The following is a 17729-nucleotide window of genomic DNA, read 5'->3' on the forward strand; positions in this document are numbered from 1 at the left end:
AACGTGGTAGATGGGAGGCTCCAGGCTATTGTACAAGGTTTCGGTCAGTTAGAAACACAGATTCATCCTTTCTTCTCTGCGGACTAACTCCAGATTTCATTCTTCTTTATTTAAATAGTTGACATTCTGCTTTGATAGTTTTACACATGTATACGATGCATTTCCATTATTCTCATCCCACCTCTGTCAATCACCACTCCTCCCTGTAAGACTCCTCCCCACATTCACGTGGCTTTGCTTTATTTTGTAACCCATTGAGTTTAATGAGGTCCAGCTGTGTGACCAGGGGGGTTGGAACTATCCTCTGGAGCTTGGTGGGCTCCCTGTAGATACTAAAAACAATAGCCATCTGCTAGCAGCAAATAGTTCAGCAGGGGAGGGCGGGGCCCTGTGAGTCTCGCCTCCATCCATGACCAACTGTTGACAGAGTCAGTCTTGTGCAGGCCCAGTGTAGGTGGCCACAGCTGTGACATCATGATTGCAATGGCTGTCATGCTCAACTAGTATTTTGCAGCCCTTCTCCCTATCATCTGGCTCTTACATTCTTTCTCTTCCCTCTTGATCATGTTCCCATACATAAGAGGAAGTGGTATAAACGTCCTGCTTAGGGCTAAGCCCTCAGCCATCACTTATTCTCAGCACCTTGAGTAGCCACGAGTCCATGCCTTCAGCACCGTTCACTACAAAAATAGGCTATTTTGGTCAAAGCTGAGAGTGGCGTTTGTCTATGGGTATTAACATAGATATTTAGAAGATGGTTTGACGCTGTGTCAGCTTAACTACACAACAATGGTGAGCTCCCACTAGAGCCTATGGCTCTCCTACCCATGTTAATTCAAATGGGTTTGCTGCACCAATCCTGAGTTCCCTCCTGTGGAGAAAGCCTCAGATCCAACCACACAGCAGTTGGTTATCCCTGAAACAGTCTTAGCCTCAGAGAAATGCAGATTCAAACTAATTTGAAATTCTATCTCATCCCAGTCAAAATGGCATCATCAAAAATCAAATGACACAAACGGCGCTGTGGATGTAGGCAAAGAGGGTCCATGACGCACTGCGGCGGGAGTGTAAACCAGCACAGAAAACAAACACAAAAAGAATTACAAATAGATCTACCACATAACCCAGCCGCACCGCGCTCTAGGCAAGCCCTCTTTATCCCCACGGAGATGCTGCCTGACGTCATGTTTATCACGGTAGCTAGGGTGTGAAATTGTCTTAGGTGTCCATCAACTGAAGAAAAGACCCTGAAAATGAGTTACATGTATACAATAACAATAACGTGTTCTTCACCTGTAAAGAAAATGAAATTATGAAAATCTCAAGCAAATGAATGGAACTGAAAACACACACACATACACACACACACACAATAACGTGTTCTTCACCTGTAAAGAAAATGAAATTATAAAAATCTCAAGCAAATGAATGGAACTGAAAACACACACACACACACACACACACACACACACACTAACGTGTTCTTCACCTGCAAAGAAAATGAAATAACAAAAATCTCAAGCAAACGGATGGAACTGAACACACACACACACACACAGAGAGAGAGAGAGAGAGAGAGAGAGAGAGAGAGAGAGAGAGAGAGAGAGAGAGAGAGAGAGAGAGTTAAGTGAGCCAGGCTCAGGAAGACAAACATCAAACATCACATGTTCTCTCATATGAGGATCCTAGCTGTGCATCTTCGGCTGCCTGTGTTTAACTCAGAGTGACTGTGGAAGCCAGGAAACCAGGAGAGGGATTTTTGTGAGGGGTTTTACTACGAGAGTGAGGATACTGAAACACTGCAGAGAGGAGAAATGCTGGGGATGGAGGTTTAGGCAGGGAGCACAGGGGACAAGGGAGACGATGGGTCAAGAAGAGAGTTAGCCACAATGAAGAGAGTATAAAAAGCCACATGCAAGCCTGCTGTCTTGTAATATAATTAAAAATATAAATTTTAGAAAAAGTTAGAGAGATACCCTGCCTGTGTAAGCAGCGTCTTTGTAGCATGTTTGGCAGTGGTTCTCAACCTGTGGGTCGAGACACCGCCCCCCTTTGTCAAATCTCTATCTCCCAAAATATTTATGTTACTATTCATAGCGGTGGCAAAATTACAGTTATGAAGTAGCAGCGAACATGACTTTATGGTTGGGAGGAGTCACTACAACACAAGAAACTGTATTAACAGAAGGTTGAGAAGCACTGAGGTAAGGGATACTTCCACATGAGGAGCTTCTCAGGGAGACCCACCCCCAGTTACCCCCAGAGCAACACGGGCTCTTGCTGTTCCTCTTGGTTGCCCACTGGAATCAGATTATTAGACTCCATGACTGAGACACCATACATCTTGGTTACAAGGTTTAGAGAAGCTTCCTCCATGTCGGTTAGCTTCCATGGCGCACGAGGTACTGTGCAGCTGTTGGCGAGGGGACATATCAACCGCCTCACCCAGGTATGGATGCTATGAACGTCAGTGCTAATCCATCAGGCAAAGTGTGTCAGCTCCAGATCTCTGTTTCAGTTCATGCTGATTGGGGTTATTCATTGAGCAGTAAGGAAGGAATTTGATCACTCGCTATCATTCAGTAAATAGGCTGGCTACTTGATCCGTCCTGTCACAACCGGTTCTCAGACTGTCTGCTCCATAGGCCTCATGGAGGTGATGGCAATGGAGGACAGAGGTGGAGGGGAAACCCAAAGCAAACTAGGCCATTCAGACTTTGTAGCCAGACATCTCCTCGGAACATAATCATTGGTGAGTCAGAACCCTGACATCCACTAACCACAGGGACACACAGAGACCAGAGTCAACGAGTATGGAAGCAAGACACTGAGAAAGGACAGAAATGGGTGAACGGACTCAAAAGACCCCAGAGTCGAAGAGAAGAAGAAACCCCACTCTCTGGGACTGGGGGTTGGGCTCAGTAGATGAAAAGTGCTAACCTCATAATTGTGAGGACCAGAGTTCAGATCCTCAGACCCCACTTAAAAGCCAATAGGCAACCTAGCACTTGTGATATGGAGACAGGAACCCAGGCCAAGCTGGTTTGTTAGACCAGTCGAAACTGGCAAGCTCAGCGTGCCAGAGAATAAAGTGAAGAATGATCAAGGAAGATCCAGCATCAACTTCAGGCCATGCCTACACACATGTGTATAAACACACACACATACACACACACACACACACACACACACACACACACACACACGAACACACTCCCTCACCATGCACAGATACATGATAAAATCGTGAAAGACATCATTTCCCATGGGTTTTAAGATCCTGATTCTGTTTCCTTCTGACACTCCTTCAGTCTTCCTGGCCTGACACCTTGGCCTTGACCCAGCTCTCCCTTTTCCCCAAGACCCAACCCTCCCTTTTCCCAGGTTTCTCTTACTCAAAGCCAAGCAGTCTCTGGCCATCCTTACCCCAATGTGGCGTTACATGACTCTACCTGTTAGAGCCTTTGCTTCCTCATTTATGAAATGGAACAACCAGTTCACGCACTGTTATGGTTTGAATATGAAAGAACCCTCCAGGAGTCATGTTTCAAAGGCTTGCTCTCCAGAAGGTGCCACATTCTGAGAAGTTGCAGGAACTCAAGAAGGAGGGGCCTGGCTAGAGGAAGTTCGGATATGCCTTTAAAACAGACCAGAACTCCACTTCCTGTCCACCACGGCGTGAAGAAATGTTTCCCTTGTATTCTCCTATCATCATGATACTATAACCAAGCACACCAGGCCAAAAACAAAAAACAAAACAAACAAACAAAAACCATGGCTGAACCCTCTGTAACCATGAGCCAAATAGCCTGCCCTTTCAATGTTTGTCGGTGTTTTGGTCACAGCAATGAAATAATGCTGTGCCCCTACATTTCTTTCCTGGTATTCTGATTGCATGAAAGGTTTCTACAAACAAAGTGGGATTAAGTTGCCTACACTGCTCAGGTCACCAGACCATAACCAAGTTACACCAGTCAATGTAAACAGCTTCCCTAGCCATTGTCCTGGCTGGCAGAGACTCCTGTCCCTTCCAGAAACCAGCATGCAGCTTGGAAAAGTGGACTTCAGTTTCCTAGGTAGAAATTTATACAGTCAGCGCTCAGAACTGTCCAAGGTAAGGCAGAACACTAGCTCACACCCACACAGCTCCTGTCTCCCTATGCTATCGCTGTGGCCAAGTATGTGTTTATAGCTCTAGCATGCTTGTCAAAACAGGAAACTAGTGATTCCACACCACCCTGGCCTCAGAGTGTTTTCTTAATTCTCTCTTTCTGCTCCTTGATGTAAGTAAAGTCTTCCTGATCGTTACAGTTCCAACTGTATTCCCATTATGCGGACAACCTCAGACAACCTATGCCTGCTTCTAATGCATGTGGCATTTCACAAGTGTCATTGTGTCTGCCACAGAGGAATGCTGTATGGGTGGCCCGATGGTGTCTCTTTATAGCCACTGAGCCACAGGGAAGAAATAGAATACACTCCAGCTGGAAGGAATTGGATCCGACCAAAACCAAAGCAAAACAACAACAGAAAACCTTCCCTTGGGTGGCAAGACAGCAGTGTGGATTACAGGAGACGATGTGTTAGCAAAACCTTGATATTTTTAGACAGCTTCCTCTTGGGTACTGCTGGAAATGCAACCGTGATCATAGGCTCAGAAATAGATTGGATAAAATTTCAGTGTCCCTCCCATTCCTAGGCATCATGATGACAGGGTCTCCATCTGAAGGTCCCTTTGCCTTCATTATCCCAACTTCCTACCAGTTTCACTCTCCTATAAATACCTGACAAGGTCCACATTTTAAAATACGATTTTGTTATTTCTATGTGTGTGAGTATTTTGTCAGCACATATCTCTTTGTACCACTTTCAAGCCTGGTGCCCATGGAAGCCAGAAGAGGGTGATGGATCTCCCAGGGCTTGAGTTACAGAGAGTTGTGAGCTGCCATGTGGGTGCTGGAAATTGAATCAGGGTCCTCTGGAACAGCAACCAGTGCTCTCAACCACTGAGCCATCTCTCCAGCCCCAAGATCCACATTTTAGGCAACTCCAAATTTACTCTTTCCCATCCAGCCCTCACTGTCAATTCATTTCACCACTAACCTATACCCTCACCTAAGAGGGAACCTGTAGCATCAAGACTTCATGCAATGAGCAGGAAGACAGATCTCTTCTGCTGTCTGAACTGCTGTCTTCTGCATCACTGGGCATGTGCAGCCCCACAGTCACCACCCAAGGTGTCTGTGTCACCCAACCTCCTTGCAGTGTTTATGGATCCTAAAATCTGTCCTGCTAGATGCCATGGAGAGGCTTCTCAAGCAGCAGTCACTCTTCCTTGACCTCTGTCCACCCAAGGACAAGAGAAAACTACTGAATGTCATAGCCAGCTAACCAATAGACACATTACCCAGGTCTCCCAGTCCCATAAAGATTAAATCCATGCCGGTTGGTCCTAGATCTACTAAACACTCATCCTGGTAATATATCTGAATTTAAAAAATTGTGAGAGGAGAGGACACAGAACGAAGTCATTTAGTAAATATCACCCATACTATAACCTTGACAAGACAGAGTTTCTTTGCACAAGAATTTGTGCATCCCTAGGAGACACATTTATTGAATACTTTTTAAACCAAGGACTCAAGCATTCACATGTGTTTATTTTCCTTTTTGTTCCCACAGTCATTTCCCTTATCTGAGGAGAGGGAACCAAAGGGCATCAATACTACTTAGTATCTGGCACTCTGCTTTGAAGCTATCCCCAGCCTCTATCTACCCCCTGCCCTCTTTATCCATGGGCCAGAGTATCGTCTAATCCATGCTCCTGATTGGACAATGCAGCTAGCTTCTCATGGGCAACCCCGGGGTTGGTAGCCCCCTGTCAGTGTCTTTGCAGATGAAACTTGTTCCCACTTCCCCAGAATCCCCTCTAGTCTCTGCCTACCAACACGCGGCCAGCAAGCTTTGCCACACACTCCAACTCAGAATGTGTTTTCACAGCCGACAGACTTTGCCTACCTTGAGCCACTTTTTTCAGACTTTCTCCCCATCCTTCTTTAATCATTGGGGTTGGGGTAACTGTTACCCCATCTCTTTGTCTTTAAGTTAACTGGTCTTTCATCTCTCCTTGTATCACTTCATTTAAACTTCACTTACAGCACAACCCACCTTGCACTTTACATCTGGGATGTGTCACATGCAGTAAAATGCTATGACAAATAATAATTTAAAAATGCCCGTGTCTCTCTCTGTGAGTTCGAGGCCAGCCTGGTCTACAGAGTGAGTTCCAGGACAGCCTCCAAAACAATACAGAGAAACCCTGTCTCGAAAAACCAAAAAAAAAATGCCCGTGTCTCAACAACAAAGATCTATTTCTTGCTCGTGTGAGCCATTGCTGGGGACTCTCCCCCCAAGTGGAAATTAAAGGATGGAGACGGCCTCCACTTGGTAGCTCTGTTACGCCTAAAACTTCAGTGTCCATCACTCTCACAAACACCAACAGTGAAAAGCAAGCACTGAACTCAGAGCAGGGGGTATTAAGGATGCAAGCCTGACCACATCTCTAGCCTTCACTCTGAGATAAGTATGTCATTGTATTTATTGACTGTACTTCTCATAGAACTCTCAAGTTCCTGTAGAACTGACTCATGACCAAGAAATGTCTTCAAAAGTAAAACAGAGCCAATCTGTTCCATATTCAGTGGTACCTCTATAGCCTTAGGACCAGCCTAAGGGAGTCCGCTGTTGGGTTTTGGGTACCAGCAAGGATTTTCACATAATGGATCAACTGGTGTAACACAACTGGCCTTTGTTCTTAATTGCCATTTTTCTGTCTTAGTACTCAATTAATCATCATGATGACAACCTGGGAAGTTAAATTAACAGAGAAATCAAAAAGGACATGTCATACTTACCATTAAATAACTGGAATGAGTCACGCTGCCAGAAATTCTTGGTAATTATAAAAATTATTTCCCTCAGCTCTGTAGTATACTGTTGAAGGGAAATTGTCTCTGGAATACTTAGTGATGAGTACAATGCAAATGGGTTTGGGATGTAGCTCAGTGGTAGAGTACCAGTGGAGCAAATATAAGGCCCAGGTTTGCTCCCAAATACACACACACACACACACACACACACACACACACACATACACACACACGTATGTGCGTACAAATGCACACATGCAGAGAGAGAGAGAGAGAGAGAGAGAGAGAGAGAGAGAGAATTAGTTTCTCCCCTACCAGCCTTAGAATGATCTAAATAATAGTTACTTTTTAAAACTATTTTTTAATTCGTGGGCATATAGTGTTCATGTGCATGTATATATCTGTGAAGATGTTGGATCCCCTGAAACTGGAGTTATAGGAGCTATGAGCTGCCACGACAGTGCTAGGAACTGAACCTGGGTCCTCTGGAAGAGTAGCCAGTGCTCTTAACTGCTGCACCATCTCTCCAGCCCCCTCAAATAATACAGTTCTTAACTATAAATAAAAACATAACATTCCCAAGAACACGCCATTTGATGTCTCTCTGAAATTAAAAATACAAGAGAATGTAAGCCAGGGATTTCCAGTTTTGGCCAGATATGCAGGGACAGTACATGTCCCTGTCTCTTATAAAAGGAAATGAAAGTAAACCAAAAACTTTGAGGCACAAGGGAGGCCTCATCTCTACTAGAGAAGATTGCTTTGAGATAGAATCTTAGTTTATGGTTCGACTTGGAATTATTTAATATCATGCTGACACTAAAGTGATATCCACTCATTGAAAATTCCACTTTGCATAGTGTGTGGGTGTGTGAGTGTGTGTGTGAGACTGTGAATGTGTAAACAAGTGTGTAAGCACTGCTTACACTGGATTCTAAGTCCCAGACCTCTTACTATATTCCTGATCCAATTGAATTGATCTCCTGAGCTAGCAATGTGCTGGGCAAGGGTAGTGAACCACAGATGCTAGGAAACCCCCAAACATAAAGAAATAAGCCCTCTCTCCCGGTAACCTCTGCAGCTAAGCTATGCCCTTCATGTAAGTGTCTTAAAAATATTTTTACCTTCATCATTTTAAAAAATAATTTATTTTGTATACATTGGTGTTTTGCCTGCATGTATGTCTGTGTGAGGGTGTTGGATCCTGGAGTTATAAACAGTTTTGAGCTGCCATGTGGGTGCTGGGAAATGAACCCAGGTCCTTTGGAAGAGCAGTCAATGGTCTTAACCACTGAGCCATCTCTCCAGTTCCCCTTCACCATATTTTTAACTAACAGTGGGTTGGTTGGTTCACGCCCTATCGTGACTCTAAAGAATAACTTAAGCTTGGATTTCCAAAGCCTTTATATTTCTCATACAGCCTGGCTATTAAGCCACAGAGCTAATGAGAAAAACTGAAGCAGAGAAGCGTGAAATGATTTGGCAATGATCACAAGGCAGATCACAAGGCATATTCCATGATGCAAGGCACAGACCTGTAGAGAGCTGCGAAGTGCTGCACCTTTAAGATGGCGCTGGCTTCTGCCTTCTGCTAGCCCGACAGCAAGTGCTCTCTGTGATAAACAACTCCTTATTTGGTTAAGGCTGGATATCAGGCTTGCTTCCGCATATGTGGACCTATCTGCATGTTCCACGTGCCATGCTGGGGTTGGCCACCCAAGGGCTTTTAAGCTGTGGGCAGGCACTCCCTGGGCCAGAAGATTGTTCCTGAATAAACTGCTTAAAGAAGAGTCTGAGCATTGCGTCTTCCTTGCTGGTCGAGGCGCGACACAGACCAAGACCATGGGCCTCACCTTAGCATTGCTTGCCTTCCTCCCATCCATCCCATCTGGTGACCTATTGAACTAAGCCCATTCAATGATCCTTATTCCATCAGGTCCATGAATGGCTTCCTGTTCACCCTTATGTAGCCTCTGATCAGGTTTCAACTATTCAGTTATCCTTCTGTCTTTGACTATTCCAAGCTGCTCCATCCTAGGGGTAAGAATCTGCCTAAAAACCCAGCAAGACTTCCCCTCGTGTTTCATAGTACTTCTTCCTCATCAACTTACCAGAGCAGCAATTTTACATTGTCTTATGAGCGCCCCTGGTTGACAATAGCATTTCCCACCAGACTACAGGCTTAACGGGGATGGAACCATGTTCAATTTTTCCCATCATGATGGTCTCAGAGCCAATCACCATGCCAGGCACATATTAATACTTAATAAAAAAAATCCCAATGAATAATAAAAGTCAACTTATCAATAAAGCAATTAATCAATACAATATATTTTCTTGTGTTCCTTCCTGTTTTGAGAGGTTATTATAGAAATTCAGATGGCCTGTCAAGTGGGGCAGTTTTCCTTTCTATTACATTAACTTACTTTGATTTATTCTATGAAAAGAATTCCAGGAAAATGATGAGCAAGCCTATGCTCATAGTCTTTATTCAAGATGACAGAGTGTCTGACTATACAGTGACGGTGTAGAAATGAGGATAGTAGAGAATGTAGCTAAGAAAGAAGACTGCTCTCTGGGAAGGTCTTTGTGTTAGAACCAGAAGGACCTGGCTGGCTTTATCCAGCAGTATGATCACGTAGAAGACGCTTTATTTCCTGGATCCCTGATCACTCATCTAGGAGATATGAGTGATGCTATAGATGACCAGTCTCCTGCCTTGAACAAGTGGTGTGAGTCCCACGCATGGCCACCCCACCACTGTTTCCCTAGGAACCCAGAGTTTTCCTACGTTGACATTTTTAGAACTAAAAGCTTTTTCTTCGTAATGGCCATATTTTTTCTTGTAGCTCTTAAGCTGTTACTTGTAATGAAATATACTAAGAAAAATGCCAGTCTTCATAGGGTGCATCCTTACCAAGTCTCTTGATGCTCAACTTTCTCTGATTGGGAATGAGCAGACTGCTAGTACCCTATTCCTAGAAATGAGTCAGAACAGTAGCTTTTATAAAATAAAAGCCCCCAATCAGGGGCCATTTACCAGCTATGAGCTTTGGATATAATCACTCAACTGTCTAAGCCTTGGGTCTTTAATTTAGTAAGTATTTGTTTAGCTGGTTTACTCCCATAGAATGGTCATGTGGGTCACATAGGATAGCATTCAAGAAAATAATTGGAAATGTAGAAGGTGCAATAAAAATTGAATTTCAAATGCCTGAGAGATGCCCCCAAGGAATAATGACAAACACAGTCATGATGGTGCCAATTACAGACATTATATCTCCCAGCAGTCTCTTAGTGACAAATCCCATGTGATCAAGATTGCAAATGCCCAATCCCTGTTTCCCCTACACAGTTCCAAAAGTCCCATACCTAAATGTTCATGTGGCAATTAGTAAAAAAGTTACTGCTTACCCTGCAAGGCAAGAAAGGTTTTAAACCCACATAATCAGCCCTGCAGTAAATGGGAAAGAGCATATTAGAGATATCTTTTTTTATTATTTTAATTTTAAATAGCTTGCTTCACATGTCAATCCCAGTTCCCTCTCCCTCCCCTCCTCCAACATCTCCCCACCATCCCCCCAACCTTCCACCCTATCTCCACTTTCTTCCACATAGGGGATATCTAGAGTCTGTATTTCACTCAGGGCAGGGTCCAGGCACTCCCCTAAGAGTCCAGGCTGAGAGAGCATCCCTCTTTGTGCTATGGGCACACGATGTCTGTTTGTATTCCAGGGATAAACACTGATCCACTGCTCGGGGCCCCATAGGTTGCCCAGGCCTCCTCATTGACACTCACATTCGGGGGTCCAGATCAGTCCCATGCTGGCTTCACAGCTGTCAGTCTGGGTTCCAAGAGCTCTCCCCTGTTCAGATTAGCTGTCTCTGCTGGTTTTGCCAGACCATTCTTTGCCAATTTGCTCATCGCTCCTCTCTCTCTGTCACTGGGTTCCTTGGGTTCTGTTCAGTATTTAACTGTGGGTGTTTGCCTCTGCTTCCATCAGTCACTGGATGAAGGCTCCCTGGTGGATCTTAATCCAGAGTGTTGGGTGGAATGAAAAGGCAGTGTTTACCCAAGAAAACGTGCCACCTGCTCTGGTTCAGTAGCACTGTGTTCACACCATCAGAGACCCATTCCTGCAAGACAACTGAAGCTCAGAACTTGAGTTGAAATTCTTACACATACGGTGAAGTGATTTCTTTCTTTCTTTTTTTGTAAAGGTGCCAAAATCATTCAACAAGGGAAAGGAGTGTCTTCAATAAACAAAAACGTTGAGACTGGCCTTTTCTTTATGACTATAGGAAAAAATTAACCAAGAATGGATCATAGAAATGAAAATATGAAGCCCCTGAAAGAAAGTAGGGTATTGTGCAGTGCATCCCTCTAATGGCAACACTGGAAAAGCTAAGGATGTAGTTTAAGACCAGCCTGGACTATCTGGCAAGACTCTCTCTCAACCTTTTCCCTGCAAAAAAAAAAAGAAAGAAAGAAAAGAAAAAGAAAGCCTAAAATAAAGCACAGGGTAAAGCTTCGTAACACTGTATTTACTAATAATTTCTTGTTTTGACCCAAAAAGTATAGCAGCAAAAGAAAAAGTAGTTAATAATTCCTGTGCACCAAAGGGTATTATCTAGACAATGAAAAGAGTCAATCTGGAGAATGGGAAAAATTTGAAGACATTGAATATGTGATTAATATCCAGACTACATGAAGATTTCTTATAACTCAAAAAGCCAGATAGTCCAATTCAAAAGCAAGATGAGACATGAACTGACATTTCTCCAAAGGGAGAGTATGAGTGGCCTGGAAGAGAAGAAAAGATGTTTACTATTTCAGGCCATTAGAAGAATAATGAATCAAAACTACATAGAGAGATAGTTCATGCACATTAGACCAGAATTATGAAAAAACAAAAAAGGGATACAAAGGGGGTCAATGTGTTGGCAAGGATGTGAAGAGGCCAGGACTTTTGTACCTCACCAACAGAGAGGTACACATGGTGCTGCCACTGTGGAAAACACTTTGACAATGTCCCAGAAACTTAAACACAAAATCACTCTATGATCTAATAATTCTACTTGACAGTCTCCATACCAACAAATGAAGAAAAAGGCTCAACCAATGTCTGTAGTTGAGTTAATCGCAATAGCCAGAAGGTAAAAACAATCCAATGTCCAACAGAGGACAAGATAAACAAAATAGGATACATATATATATATATATATTTTAGAATACTATATGGCATTCTCTAACATAGATAAACCTTAAAAATACCTAGGAAATAAGCCAAAAGGATAAATATTAGGTAACCTACTTCTATAAAATAATTATATGGAAAATATATAGAAACAGAAAGTAGAACTGAGGTTATGGGGAGCTGGCAAGAGAAAGGAAAATGAAGTTAATATTTAACAGGTGTAGTTTGTGTTTAGGATGATAAAAAGTTCTGTTGATGGATGATAATGAGTGTGCAAAAGTGTGAACACACTTAATGCCTCTGAGTTTCATATGTAAAATAGTTAAGAAGATGGATTTTATGTAAGAGGGAGGCCTTGAGGAAGTTTGAGTCTGACATCTGTTGCAGATAATGGGTGTGTTCTATTAGAGGTCTTCAAACTCAGGAAGGGAAGGTGAAATTGATAGGAAATGGCTAGTGCCTAGCTTTCCCGCCTGTCTCCTGCAGCCCTTGCTTATGCTCATCAACATGAGGTTCTCTGCAATCATTTCCCTTCTCTCCACTTCTCAAATACTTCTTGTAATGGCAAATAAGGATAGCAAGCTGCAGCACCCTCATGTCGCTGGATAAATGAGGTGCCACCTCAGCCTGCAGTCACTGTCTGGATCTGCTAGCAAAGAGAAAAGTGGAAACAATTAGCATTCTGAGGAAGTTGGGGGTGGGTTGTGGGAAGACACCAATCCTTAGGGGTTGGAGGAGGAAGGTAGCACAGGCAGAAGGATGAAAATGAAGCAAGAAGTCCTCTAAAATCAGCCAAGTCCCTCTGCCCTGAGTAGGAAGGATCTTCAAAAGACACAGACAGGTTCAACCATGACAGTTGCAAACCCCCCCCCCCAGGGAGAGGCTCACCATGGCAGTTGCAGCCATACTGGCCTTCCACTTGGGAGGACAGCTTCTATTTTCCGTGGCAAAACAATTGACAGAGCTGTCGTTAGGGAGCCATGTTCCAGATGCCCACTGACAATTGGATAATTCTCAACATCTGGAAATGTAACCACAATAGGACCGAGAGGCCCACCAGCTTCATGAAAAAGCCTCCTAGAGGTAAGCCCTGTCTGGGTGACAGAATGCTGCAGACCACAAAGAGCCAAGTGCCACGTCCTTCACTGCCTGGCTAGTCCCAGTGACGGTTTATGACAAACAAGCAGTCTTTGTTTAGGTTTCTTCTCATCCTCCCTACATTGTATATGTGAAGAGGAAAGAAGGAGGCTCCTGAGGCACTGAAGAAGGAACAGGACCTGCTATCTAATACTTCAGCACAAGGAAGGAAGAGTAGAGAGAAAAACAACCATTCCTTCTAGATTTCTCCATTTGCTTTGTTTCCATCGCCACATATATTTTTAAAAGTATTAGGATACACGTCTACAATCCTCCCAGCAGGCTGCTCATTTTTAGTGTGTATGAGTTGAGTGAGTATGCATATACGTGACCATATGAGTATGTGTATGAGTGTGTGTGTGTGTGACTATATGAGCATGTGTATAAGTGCATGTGTGTATGAGTTGAGTGAGTATGCATATACGTGACCATATGAATGTGTGTGGGACTATATGAATAGGTGTATATGTGCATGTGTGTAGCAGTGTGTGTTTGTGTATGACTATATAAGAAGATGTTTAAGTGTGTGACTACATGGGTGTGTCTGTATGAATGCTTGTATACGTGTGTGTATCAGTGTGTGTGCATATGAGTGTGTGTGTGCACGTGTATGTGGGATATGTACTTGCACGTGTGTGCCTATGTGTGAAAATGCGTAGGCCGGACGCTAACTTCGGATGCCCTGTCCTATCACTCTCTGCTTAATTCTTGAGATCTGTCTCCCACTAAACCTGGAGACAGACTCGGAGCCAGCAAACCCCAGGGCCTGTATCTACCCCTCACATTAGAGGTTACATAAAGTCATAACCAGGTTTTGTTTCTCTATCATTGTTTTGACATGGGTGCTAGGATCGAATCCTCAAGCCTATACCAGGAATGTTCCTACCCACTGACCTCTTTCCCTCCTTCCACCTTCTTCTTACCCACTGAACTCTCTCTGTCTTTCTGCCTTCTGTTTTGAGACGGATTCGCTGAACCTGGAGCTCATCGAGTTGGCTAGACTGGCTGGCCCATTCCAGGAAATCCTCCTGCTTCCTCTCCTCCCACTGTAGCCAGAGGCACGCACCACTATGCCCGGCCTTCAGACGTGGGTGCCGGGGAGGCAAACCCAGGCTCCCACACTTGCGCAGCAAGCACTTTACTGGCCGAGCCATCACTCAACCCTGAGCTGTTCTTCCTTAACACACCGGTGGCCTGCGAGATGACAATGGCACTTCTTTCTCAACCAGAACTCTCAAGGGATATATTTTTGGAACTTATTAAAGTTCCCCCTTTTTTCAAACATTTATTTATTTATTGTGGGGAGAGGGATGGGTATGTGCATGTCATGGAATGAGTGCAGACGGAGGTCGGAAGACAATTCGCAGGATTCAGTTCTCTCCTGTCATGTGGGTTTGGAAATTGAACTCAGGTGGTCAGATTTGGTGGCAAGTTCCTATACCCACTGAGCCAGTTTGGCAGCCCTCAAGGCAGTTCTAATGCTCACCTGGGAAAATAACTAAAAAACATATTGATTTTTTTGCCAAAATAAAATAACAAGGAGATAGTATTAGAGGGAATAAAATGTACTATAAAGCTGTATTAGAGGGAGGAAAAGCGCGGTGCTTGTTGAAACACTGTAGAAAGCTTTATTCAGGTTATCGTGACTGAGTGAAGACTATGTAATGGGAGAGAGGCTCTACAGATATAACCAGGTGACTGGAGAGGCATGCCCAGTGCCCCGAGAGCTCAGAGAGGGCTGGAAAACTGCAACACAGTGAACCGGCATATCTCTGAGAGCTTACTACCCATCCTACATTCAATCTGCCTGAAACAAAGACCCAGTGACGTAAGCAGCCAACTTGCAACTCTGAGGAAAAAAGCCATAAGCCATGGACTGAAGATATGTAAAAATAAAGAGAAGAGGCCAGAATGTCGATGGTGTTGTTAATCTCATACTTCCATCTCCAAACAAATCCTCTTATCTACTTATGTCCCCATAGATGACATTTTAAAATTTACTTATAGCCAAACACAGGGCCAATTAGTATACTTCCCCTTCTCCCACAAAAGGTAGAAGAGACAGATCAGTACCCAAGCTGGATACAGGGTCCTCTAATTTTTAAGGTGCCATTTCAAGTGGGAAGTGCTCCACACCAGGTGAACAGTCAAAATTACAATAACATCTTTAAATGGTTTTTTTTTTGTTTGCTTGCTTGCTTGTTTGTCTGCTTGCTTTTTAAGTTTCAGGATACTTCACCTGGAGAGAGGAAAAGAGCTAATAAAAAAGAGTGTGGACTGACTGTATTTCAGTGTGGAGGCCTGGGGTTCTTCACTACTGAACTTAAAGATCTGTGGCACATTACACTGGCCCTTTACCTCATCCATGCCAGACTCGGTCAAGCAACATGCTCTGTAGATCAGCGGTTCTAAACCTGTGGGTTGCGACCCCTCTAGGGTCAACGACCCTTTACTGGGGTCACATACTGGATATCCTGCATAGCAGATATTTACATGACAATTCATGACAGTGGCAAAATTACAGTTATGAAGTAGCAACGAGAATAATTTCATGATGGGGGTTACCACAACACGACGAACTGTATTAAATGGTCACAGCACTAGGAAGGCTGAGGAGCAGCGCTCTAGACGGTGAGATGAGTGGGCGTCTCAGGCATGCCTGCTGGCCTGGCTTTTGCTCTTCCTCTGTGATGAGCCTTAGGTGTGTGCTCTTGCCTCCATGGAGGGAGGAGGCAGCAAAGAGGACAAGAACCCAACCTTCAGCTCATAGGAGAACCTCCACAGTAGATGTATACTGTCCTAAGTGAGAAAGGGAGTTTATTCTCACAACTGTTAAAATGTGGAGGTTATTTTAACACGGCATTAGGCTGTTAGGCCTCCCCCGTGGCTTTCCATATACGGCTGAGGGTTAAAGGCAAAATCCCAGAGCAATCCAAAAGGAACCTCACTTTCTGGCTCCTTTCATTGCTCTGACGTCATTGTCAGCTGCTCCTTTGGTTTGTCCTCTGCCCTTGGTGAGCCAGCCTTTTGGGACCTCTGGGGACATGGCAGCTGTGTTCTGCCTCTCGACTTCGCACAAACCACTATCCCACCTGGGACCTTTCCTCCATGGTCCTATGTGGCTCATTTGCTAATTTCCCTCAGATCTTCAAGAAAGTCCTAGAGGGAAGACACACCGAGTCACCTGGTTTTAAGTGACTGTCCCCAGTGCCTCCTAGCCCCTTCTTAGATTTTCCTTCCTACTTAGCACCTGCCATCATTACAGATTCATTCATCCTCTCCTGACCACTCCACCTGAGGGTGGGAACTTTATTTTATTCACCGCGTTATTCTCAGTTAGATAAACAGTGACTGGTGGGTGGCAGGTACTGATAATTATTCATAAGTAAACAAATGGATTTAAATGAATTCAAACCTCAAAGTAAAAACCTGTATAAGGAATCATTTCATTTTAATTTAAAAACTGCATTTTATTAAATGCATAAACTGTACAAATAACATTTTGTTAAAAAAGAAATACAGGCAGCTAAAAGAAGGTAATATAAGTGGCTCTTCATTGTAGTCAAAGTATCAGTTATTAATATCACAGAGACTAGCTGGGCGTTGGTGGCGCATGCCTTTAATCCCAGCACTTGGGAGGCAGAGGCAGGCAGATCTCTGTGAGTTCGAGGCCAGCCTGGTCTACATAGCGAGTTCCAGGACAGGCTCCAAAACAATACAGAGAAACCCTGTCTTGAAAAACCAGAAAAAAATCACAGAGACTTATTCTTTCTCCTTTCAAGTTAACAAATGTTTTAAAGAATTGCAACACCCAAGTTATCAAAGATTCTCTTGCAAACATATATCCCTACTGCTGCTGCAAGTATGTAGAAATTCAATTCATCCCTTTGGGGAAGCAGTCAAGGATCTTTAACCTTCATGTCTTTAGTCTGATAAGTTCCCTTTTAGAAATTACTTCCCAAGAAGATATCAATGTTTGAGACAAAAAGACACATGTCTGAGAGTTCCTTAGAGCTTTATTTATAACGGTACGGACGCGGGAAACAATCTGAGCAATCAATCACAGGACAGTGAAGTGAGTCATAGTGCTTTCGTAGTTTAGCACACGACATTTGCAAATACTACCGTAGCGATGTGAGAAAACACTGACAGCGTAATGACGAGTGGAGAAGGCAGAGCGTAAGACTGCAGACATAGCAGGATCCCAATTATGCAAAGCTGAGAATATGCATGAGAGTAAACGCCTGGGAGACTGCCGTGCATCAGAATGCGAGCAGGCGGCTGTCTCCAGTGATATGAACTTAAGGAAGATCCTTTTTAAAAATACTTCCTGTATTTTTACGGCTTGCCATCCACATGCCCCTGTTACGCTTTTCTTAAGATAAAAAGAGACGAGAGAGAAATCTGAAGCCACCCTCTAAGATGATGCAAAATCCATCTGCAGTGCCAGGAAATGCACTGCAGA

This window comes from Mesocricetus auratus, unplaced genomic scaffold, assembly GCF_017639785.1.
Source record: "Mesocricetus auratus isolate SY011 unplaced genomic scaffold, BCM_Maur_2.0 Super-Scaffold_100026, whole genome shotgun sequence".
Classification (NCBI taxonomy): domain Eukaryota; kingdom Metazoa; phylum Chordata; class Mammalia; order Rodentia; family Cricetidae; genus Mesocricetus; species Mesocricetus auratus.